Here is a 10,232-nt window from a genome sequence, read left to right as displayed (position 1 = left end):
ACATGTATACACCTATTTATTATTAATACCTTCACATTTGACAACCAAACATGTATACACCTATTTATTATTAATACCTTCACATTTGACAACCAAACATGTATACACCTATTTATTATTAATACCTTCACATTTGACAACCAAACATGTATACACCTATTTATTATTAATACCTTCACATTTGACAACCAAACATGTATACACCTATTTATTATTAATACCTTCACATTTGACAACCAAACATGTATACACCTATTTATTATTAATACCTTCACATTTGACAACCAAACATGTATACACCTATTTATTATTAATACCTTCACATTTGACAACCAAACATGTATACACCTATTTATTATTAATACCTTCACATTTGACAACCAAACATGTATACACCTATTTATTATTAATACCTTCACATTTGACAACCAAACATGTATACACCTATTTATTATTAATACCTTCACATTTGACAACCAAACATGTATACACCTATTTATTATTAATACCTTCACATTTGACAACCAAACATGTATACACCTATTTATTATTAATACCTTCACATTTGACAACCAAACATGTATACACCTATTTATTATTAATACCTTCACATTTGACAACCAAACATATATACACTTATTTATTATTAATACCTTCACATTTGACAACCAAACATGTATACACCTATTTATTATTAATACCTTCACATTTGACAACCAAACATGTATACACCTATTTATTATTAACACCTTCACATTTGACAACCAAACATGTATACACCTATTTATTATTAATACCTTCACATTTGACAACCAAACAATTCCACACTTCATCTGTAAACATCTGTTCAGTGTTTCAAGATAAAAGTGTTTGATTGTGAGGCATTAAAAGCCACAAAACACAAGGGGTCCATCAGACCCACAAATGCTGGCTGAGAAACAACAATATGAACATTACACAAGGGTTAAATGATTATATTATAACTGTTAATAATGTATTTTTCAAATTAGCTTTAATTGGAAAAAAAAGATTTAACTTATTACCTTAAGCTATTTTATCTAAAACACTGCCATTTTGGGGAAGCCATTTCCGGGTACAGTCACATGACTGCCACGTGACAACTAAACGTCATTTACACTCCTTGTCAACTAGGTAGCTAAATAGTTCAATTCAATGCTCTTAACACTTGTTTAGAGTTGTGGCTTCTTTTAGTTTTGAATAGTGTTAAGTCACACTAGTTATTGCTTGTTTAAAACCCAAATAAATGGCGGGTAAAGGTTATTAAGGTGTTATTGACAATAAGTAAAGTTGAACAAACGACAAAAAATAGGACATAAGTTGGAATATCATCATCTTGAAAGGTGAAATGCACAAAAATGCCATACATAGGCTGGATATGTGGATGAATGTGGTATAATAGACTTGTGCATGTTTTATCGTGTTTTGTGTGAGAAGATCTTACCCATATTCAAAGTTTCTCAGCTTCCTGTCGAAGTGCAGAGGTTCTCCTTTCCACTTGTAAACTCGTCTGACTCGCATTCTAGTCTTCATCCCGGCTCACCAATAAAACTAAAAACAACGTAGAAATAAATCCAAGGAGTTTAGGACGAGACCACGACACGTTTTCTCTGGAGTGTGCTTGCAGCGGAAGACGTTTCCCGCGAAAATGTAGTCATTTCCGGTAACGTGATAGACGTTTCTCGGCATTAATTTTCAAATTTTATTTGTGTATTTTGAATGCATTCAATATTCAACTGTCATCTAAAGCGTTGCATTTCGTGTTTTTTAGAGGCAAAATTGATGCCTTAAAAGATGGGCTTTCGGGTAGCGGAAGTGACGCATGGAATTTCACAATAAAATCCCAGTGAACCGGATTTAACTTGATTTAATTGTTATTGTATATTGTTACTTTGTTTTACTAGACTCCCCAAAAAGAGGACACATATATGCGTGCCAAGGCCGGGACTGGGTGAAAATTTGCCAATGATACTCGAACTTGCTTTGTAAACAAAATATTTATTTAAATAAAGCATTTTTCTCCTCTGTTGACCGCCCTGTTGTCGCTAGGAATTTCCAAAATGGGCTCCCACAGTAAACTTTTGGGGACCCACTTTTTTGTAAGCGTTTTGAGAAAGAAAAGATAAACATATGCATTATCCTTTTATATCTCACATTCTATATTGTGTTTTGGAAAAAGGTTGTCATGAACGTTACTTATTTCATAAAAAAAAAAAAAAAAAAATTGTATGCATAGGTAAATGTATTCAGTTACAAACATTCATTCACTTTCTTATTTCCTTCTTGGATCTGAACTTTACTGCTGCTGGTACATTTTTTTCCATGTTTTTATTTAATAAGTTGTATTTATTTCAATATAAAAGTGTAAAAAGTGTTTTGCTTCGGTCATGAAATGATGATAATGGTGTGCCAAAGCATACAAAACAATTTATATTTAATACTTAAACCAAACAAAACTATGTTTTTAATGTCAAACACACAAAATATGCAAAATCTTCCACCAAAAATATTTTTCCAAGTGGAATATTTGATGTGACGTAATCAGAACCGTGGATAGGTCAATAATTCATAATAACATTGATTTTAATTCAATATTATGTTTTGAGCAATGTCAGTTTGAAAGAAAAAAAAACAGCTTTGTTTTATTAGTCAACATTACAACTTTTTCTAAATTACATTTCACCTTTAAGCTTTTTTATTTTACTTTTGTTATGTTTTTATTTATTTCAATAGTATTATTAGAATGTATTATAGGCTTTAAAACATTCGCTGTGGGCCGCTAATGGCCTCCGGGGCACACTTTTGACACCACTGCTATAGATAATAAAACATGTAATCTGATAAATCTATTTGAAAAAAGCAGAGCCTGGCGACGCATGCATGTTTATCATAACTCTCTCGCTCTCTCTGTCTCTGCCCCTCCCTCACGAATGATGCAACAAGCTCACACCTTCACAATTTGTTTTGTTTTCAAACCCTTCTCAACCCTGAACGTACATTGAAAATACACGCAACCCTGACTCAAAATGCCAGACATTTGAGGCATTTAGGAAACTCCGGACAGCCCTGCAAAAGAGGGCATCCATCCATCCATCCATTTCCTACCGCTTATTCCCTTTAGGGTCGCGGGGGGGGCTGGTGCCTATCTCAGATACAATCGGGCGGAAGGCGGCGTACATCCTGGACAAGTCGCCACCTCATCACAGGGCCAACACAGGTAGACAGACAACATTCACACTCACATTCACACACTAGGGACCATTTAGTGTTGCCATTCAACCTATCCCCGTGTACGGGGGAAAGAGGACGTATGGTCAGTGTAGTTTTACATCATATGGAATATTCACATCATCAATAGTATACATCCAATAACAAGTTGAAGAAGTATACACTATAATTAATGCATTGCCAAAAGTACGTGCCGGAAATGGTTAAAACTGTTACAAAGAAAAGAATGCATACAGTTTAATGTTTGATTGACTTAGAGGAAAAGCTACACTTGATATATATTCTGTGAGAACTTATTTGATTTGGCAGGTGTGTCAAAAGTCCGGCCTGAAGGTCGTTAGTGCACCCATTGCAAGTTGTTTTTTTTTATTGGCCAGCATCACATCATTTGCTAATAACAAAATAACAATGCAAAGGGGAATAAGATAATTATTTCCCTCAAATCGGAAAACCAAAAATAAAAAATCTATTTTAAAGCTAAATTAAGCAACTATAAAAAAAAAAGAAATAGCAGTGTTTTATTTGCATTATAATTCCATTTTAGAAAATGGATGGATGGATGGATGAAATATTTGTTAAATTATGAACAAAAATGTAAATTGAGAAATGTGTAATCATTAGTAATCTACCACCAACTATTATATTAAATCTAACTGTCCAAAAAAAAAGAGAGAAAATCACAAAGAAAAATGTAATGGCGATTACAATACAATATATTGTAATATAGTAATATAGGCTAATCCCCACAGAACACCACTTCCCTCCATCCTGAAGCCGGATTTAAATGGAAGATGCGAGACTACTGGTCTGGGTAAGGAGTCAGTTAAATTAGAACAAGTTTTTTCTGCTTTGATTGTTTCAGAGTTGGACATGCGTTCTACTGAGGTGGCAAACTATGATGCGTTCAGTTTATCAAAGCAACATACAAACAATCGGAAAATTCCCGTCGTATCAATTCCTAGATATGGTCGTAATTATACTAAATGCACTGGGCATAATAAACACAACATTATTAATATTGCTACTACGGATAATTTGATCAAAAAATTCCTAAAACAGCCCACTTCCGATAATATAAGTTTTTTAAACATAAGATCATTGTCTCCCAAAACGTTGTTAGTTAATGATAATCTTAACGTCATCGGTCTCAGCGAAACCTGGCTTAAACCAAACAACTTTTTTGCGCTAAATGAGGCATGTCCTCCTAACTTTACACATGCGCATATTGCCCGTCCCCTTAAAAGGGGTGGGGGGTCGCACTAATATACAATGAAAACTTTAACCTTAGTCCTAACATAAATAATAAATACAAATTGTTTGAGGTGCTTACTATGAGGTCTGTCACACCGCTGCCTCTACACCTGGCTGTTATCTACCGCCCCCCAGGGCCCTATTCAGACTTTATCAATGAATTCTCAGAGTTCGTTGCTGATATAGTGACGCACGCCGATTATATAATTATAACGGGGGACTTTAATATCCATATGAATACCCCATCGGACCCACCGTGCGTAGCGCTCCAGACTATAATTGATAGCTGTGGTCTCACACAAATAATAAATGAACCCACGCATAGCAATGGCAATACGATAGACCTAGTGCTTGTCAGGGGTATCACCGTTTCCAAAGTTACGATACTCCCGTTTACTAAAGTATTGTCCGATCATTACCTTATAAAATTCGCTAACCCAACAAGGGACCCCTTCCAGTAGCTCCACCCACTCAGCTGATGACTTTATGCAATTCTTTAATAAGAAAATTGAAGTAATTAGAAAGGATATTAAAGACAATGCGTCCCAGCTACAACTGGGTTCTATTAACACATATACGATTGTATATACGGTGGATACTGCCCTCCAAAATAGTTTCTCTCGTTTTGAGGAAATAACATTAGAGGAATTGTTACAACGTGTAAATGGAATAAAACAAACAACATGTTTACTTGACCCTCTTCCTGGGAAACTTATCAAGGAGCTCTTTGTATTATTAGGTCCATCAGTGCGAAATATTATAAACTTATCACTCTCCTCGGGCACTGTTCCCCTAGCATTCAAAAAAGGGGTTATTCATCCTCTCCTTAAAAGACCTAACCTCGATCCTGACCTCATGGTAAACTACCGACCGGTGTCTCACCTTCCCTTTATTTCAAAAATCCTCGAAAAAATTGTTGCGGAGCAGTTAAATGAACACTTAGCGTCTAACAATCTATGTGAAACCTTTCAATCCGGTTTCAGGGCAAACCACTCTACGGAGACAGCCCTCGCAAAAATGACTAATGATCTATTGCTAACGATGGATTCTGATGCGTCATCTATGTTGCTGCTCCTCCATCTTAGCGCTGCTTTCGATACCGTCGATCATAATATTTTATTAGAACGTATCAAAACACGAATTGGTATGTCAGAGTTGAAGTGAATTATATTTATATAGCGCTTTTTCTCTAGTGACTCAAAGCGCTTTACAAACCCAATATCAAAGTTACATTTAAACCAGTGTGGGTGGCACTGGGAGCAGGTGGGTAAAGTGTCTTGCCCAAGGACACAACGGCAGGGACTAGGATGGCGGAAGCGGGAATCGAACCTGCAACCCTCAAGTTGCTGGCACGGCCGCTCTACCAACCGAGCTAAACCGCTCCTTAGCCCTGTCTTGGTTTAACTCTTATCTTACTGACAGGATGCAGTGCGTCTCCCATAACAATGTGACCTCGGACTACGTTAAGGTAACGTGTGGAGTTCCCCAGGGTTCGGTCCTTGGCCCTGCACTCTTCAGCATCTACATGCTGCCGCTAGGTGACATCATTCGCAAATACGGTGTTAGCTTTCACTGTTATGCTGATGACACCCAACTCTACATGCCCCTAAAGCTGACCAACACGCCGGATTGTAGTCAGCTGGAGGCGTGTCTTAAAGAAATTAAACAATGGATGTCCGCTAACTTTTTGCAACTCAACGCCAAAAAAATGGAAATGCTGATTATCGGTCCTGCTAGACACCGACCTCTATTTAATAATACAACTTTAACATTTGACAACCAAACAATTAAACAAGACAACTCGGTAAAGAATCTGGGTATTATCTTCGACCCAACTCTCTCCTTTGAGTCACACATTAAAAGCGTTACTAAAACGGCCTTCTTTCATCTCCGTAATATCGCTAAAATTCGCTCCATTCTGTCCACTAAAGACGCTGAGATCATTATCCTTGCGTTTGTTACGTCTCGCTTCGACTACTTTAACGTACTATTTTTGGGTCTCCCCATGTCTAGCATTAAAAGATTACAGTTGGTACAAAATGCGGCTGCTAGACTTTTGACAAGAACAAGAAAGTTTGATCACATTACGCCTGTACTGTAAATACCTTTATATACATATATACATAGATATATACCTATACTGTATATACCTTTATATACATATATACCTATACTGTATATACCTTTATATACATATATACATACATATATACCTATATTGGCTCGCCTGCACTGGCTTCCTGTGCACTTAAGATGTGACTTTAAGGTTTTACTACTTACGTATAAAATACTACACGGTCTAGCTCCATCCTATCTTGCCGATTGTATTGTACCATATGTCCCGGCAAGAAATCTGCGTTCAAAGGACTCCGGCTTATTAGTGATTCCCAAAGCCCAAAAAAAGTCTGCGGGCTATAGAGCGTTTTCATTTCGGGCTCCAGTACTCTGGAATGCCCTCCCGGTAACAGTTCGAGATGCCACCTCAGTAGAAGCATTTAAATCTCACCTTAAAACTCATTTGTATACTCTAGCCTTTAAATAAACTCCCTTTTCAGACCAGTTGATCTGCCGTTTCTTTTCTTTTTCTCCTATGTCCCACTCTCCCTTGTGGAGGGGGTCCGGTCCGATCCGGTGGCCATGTACTGCTTGCCTGTGTATCGGCTGGGGACATCTCTGCGCTGCTGATCCGCCTCCGCTTGGGATGGTTTCCTGCTCTGTTGGATCCGCTTTGGACTGGACTCTCGCGGCTGTGTTGGATCCATTATGGATTGAACTTTCACAGTATCATGTTAGACCCGCTCGACATCCATTGCTTTCGTCCTCTCCAAGGTTCTCATAGTCATCATTGTCAGCGACGTCCCACTGGGTGTGAGTTTTCCTTGCCCTTATGTGGGCCTACCGAGGATGTCATAGTGGTTTGTGTTGTGGTTTGTGCAGCCCTTTGAGACACCAGTGCTTTAGGGCTATATAAGTAAACATTGATTGATTGATTGATTGATTGATATTATTTGTATAATCGGAATAATTTGTCATTCCTTAAAAATGAGTAATCCTGAGTTCAATCCCGGGCAGGGGATCTGTGTATGTGGAGTTTGCATGTTCACCCCGTGACTGCGTGGGTTCCCTCCGGGTACTCCAGCTTCCTCCCACCTCCAAAGAGATGCACCTGGGGATAGGCCCCTCCCACCTCCAAAGACATGCACCTGGGATAGGTTAATTGGCAACACTAAATGGTCCCTAGTGTGTGAATGTTGTCTGTCTATCTGTGTTGGCCCTTTGATGAGGTGGCGACTTGTCAAGAGTGTACTCCACCTTCCGTCCGATTGTAACTGAGATAGGCGCCAGTGCCCCCACGACCCTGAAGGGAATAAGCATTATATATACATATATATATATATATATATATATATATATATATATATATATATATATATAGGCGCCAGCGCCCCCCGCGACCCCGAAAGGGAATAAGCGGTAGAAAATGGATGGATGGATATATATCAATGTTTATTTATATAGCCCTAAATCACCACAACACAAACCACTACGACATTTTATATATATACATTATATATGTATATATATATATATATATATATATATATATATATATATATATATATATAAATATATATACATGCATATATATATATATGTATATATATATGCGTACATATATATATATATATATATATATATATATACATATATATATATATATATATATATATGGATATACATATATTTGTATATAGAAAAAAAAAAATATATATATATTTATATATATATATATATATATATATATATATATATATGTATATATATATAGACAAAGACAAACAACAACACAACTTTATCTCCTTCGACATTGAAGAATTTTACCCTTCCATCACGCAAGACCTACTGACCCAGGCACTAAACTTCGCCTCGGACTACGACTCAATCACAGGCAACGAAAGAAACATCATCATCCACGCAAAGAACTCCATACTCATCCGCAACAGTACACCATGGCAAAAAAAGAACAATTCAACATTTGACGTTACTATGGGGAGTTTTGACGGCGCAGAAACGTGCGAACTCGTTGGGAGTTTCCTCCTCTCCCAGCTTGCTAGCCTCAACCTGAACCTTGGTATTTACCGTGATGATGGACTGGCAGTGTGCCGCGCCTCGCCAAGGAGCAGCGAGAACACCAAGAAGCGCATATGCCAAATCTTCAAAGAAAACGGCCTACGGATCACGATTGAAGCCAACAAGCAAACCGTCAACTTCCTCGACGTCACTTTCAACCTGAGAAATAACAGCTACCAACCATTCACGAAACCCAATACAACACTCCAATACGTGCACCACGACAGCAACCACCCACCCACCACCACGAAAAGAATACCTACCGGAATTAATAAAAGACTATCGATGCTGTCATCCAGCAAAGCTGAATTCGACCAAGCAACCCCCCCGTACCAGAAAGCACTTGATGAAAGCGGATACAACTTCACCCTCACCTATGAACCCACTCCAGGAAACCAACCAAAAAAGAGCAGAGAACGAAACAACATCATCTGGTACAATCCACCATTCAGCAAAGACGTCTCAACCAACATCGGCCGCAAGTTCCTCACTCTGATCGACAAACACTTCCCCAAAGGCAACACCCTAAGAAAAATATTCAACAAGAACAACATTAAATTGAGCTACAGCTGTATGAATAACATGCAACAAATCATTTCAAACCACAACAAAGCAATTGCAAAAGGACTGCCTACCCCCAGACTAAACGACTCTGAAACCAATAATGAATGTAACTGTCGCAAGAAACCTGATTGCCCTCTCAACGGAAGGTGCTTACAAACATCAGTCGTTTACCAAGCAAAGGTAATACGCAAGGACATTAACACATCCGACACGTACGTAGGATTAACCGAAGGAGCGTTCAAAACAAGATGGAATAATCACAAGGCCTCCTTTAGAAACCAGACTTTGCAGAATTCTACAGAACTCAGCAAACACATTTGGAACCTCAAAGACAATAATGTTGAATATTCAATAACATGGCAAATTCTTGCATCCAGCACACCTTACAACAGTGGTAATAAAAGATGCAACCTATGCTTAAAAGAGAAACTGTTTATTATATATCATCCAGATCTATCATCTCTCAACAAGCGCAGTGAAATCATTTCAACATGCCGCCATAGACGGAAACACCTCCTAGGTAACACATGAGCCAATCACCACACCCTACGCCTGCTTGTACCCACCCACTCTGTGCTCTATATAAACCATTGTATGTGAATGCTTCCATTAAAATCCCCTGATGATTGAGGGAACCCCTCATGAAACAGATCTGTAGAGATGAAGTAGTCTTGTGATTTTTCCCACACCTACATATTGCGCTCTACCACGGTATCGAGCACTATTCTCTGGATAATCCAATCAAGACATATGTATATATATATATATATATATATATATATATATATATATATATATATATATATATATATGTCTACTTCATCCCTACAGAACTGTTTCATGAGGGGTTCCCTCAATCATCAGGAGATTTTAATGGAAGCATTCACATACAATGGTTTATATAGGGCACAGAGTGGGTGGGTACAAGCAGTTGTAGGGTGTGGTGATTGGCTCATGTGTTACCTAGCAGGTGTTTCCGTCTGTGGCGGCATGTTGAAATGATTTCACCGCGCTTGTTGAGGGATGAGAGGTCTGGATGA

This window comes from Nerophis ophidion, unplaced genomic scaffold (assembly GCF_033978795.1).
Source record: "Nerophis ophidion isolate RoL-2023_Sa unplaced genomic scaffold, RoL_Noph_v1.0 HiC_scaffold_159, whole genome shotgun sequence".
In the NCBI taxonomy this organism is placed as follows: Eukaryota; Metazoa; Chordata; class Actinopteri; order Syngnathiformes; family Syngnathidae; genus Nerophis; species Nerophis ophidion.
Note: the sequence above shows the minus strand (reverse complement) of the source record.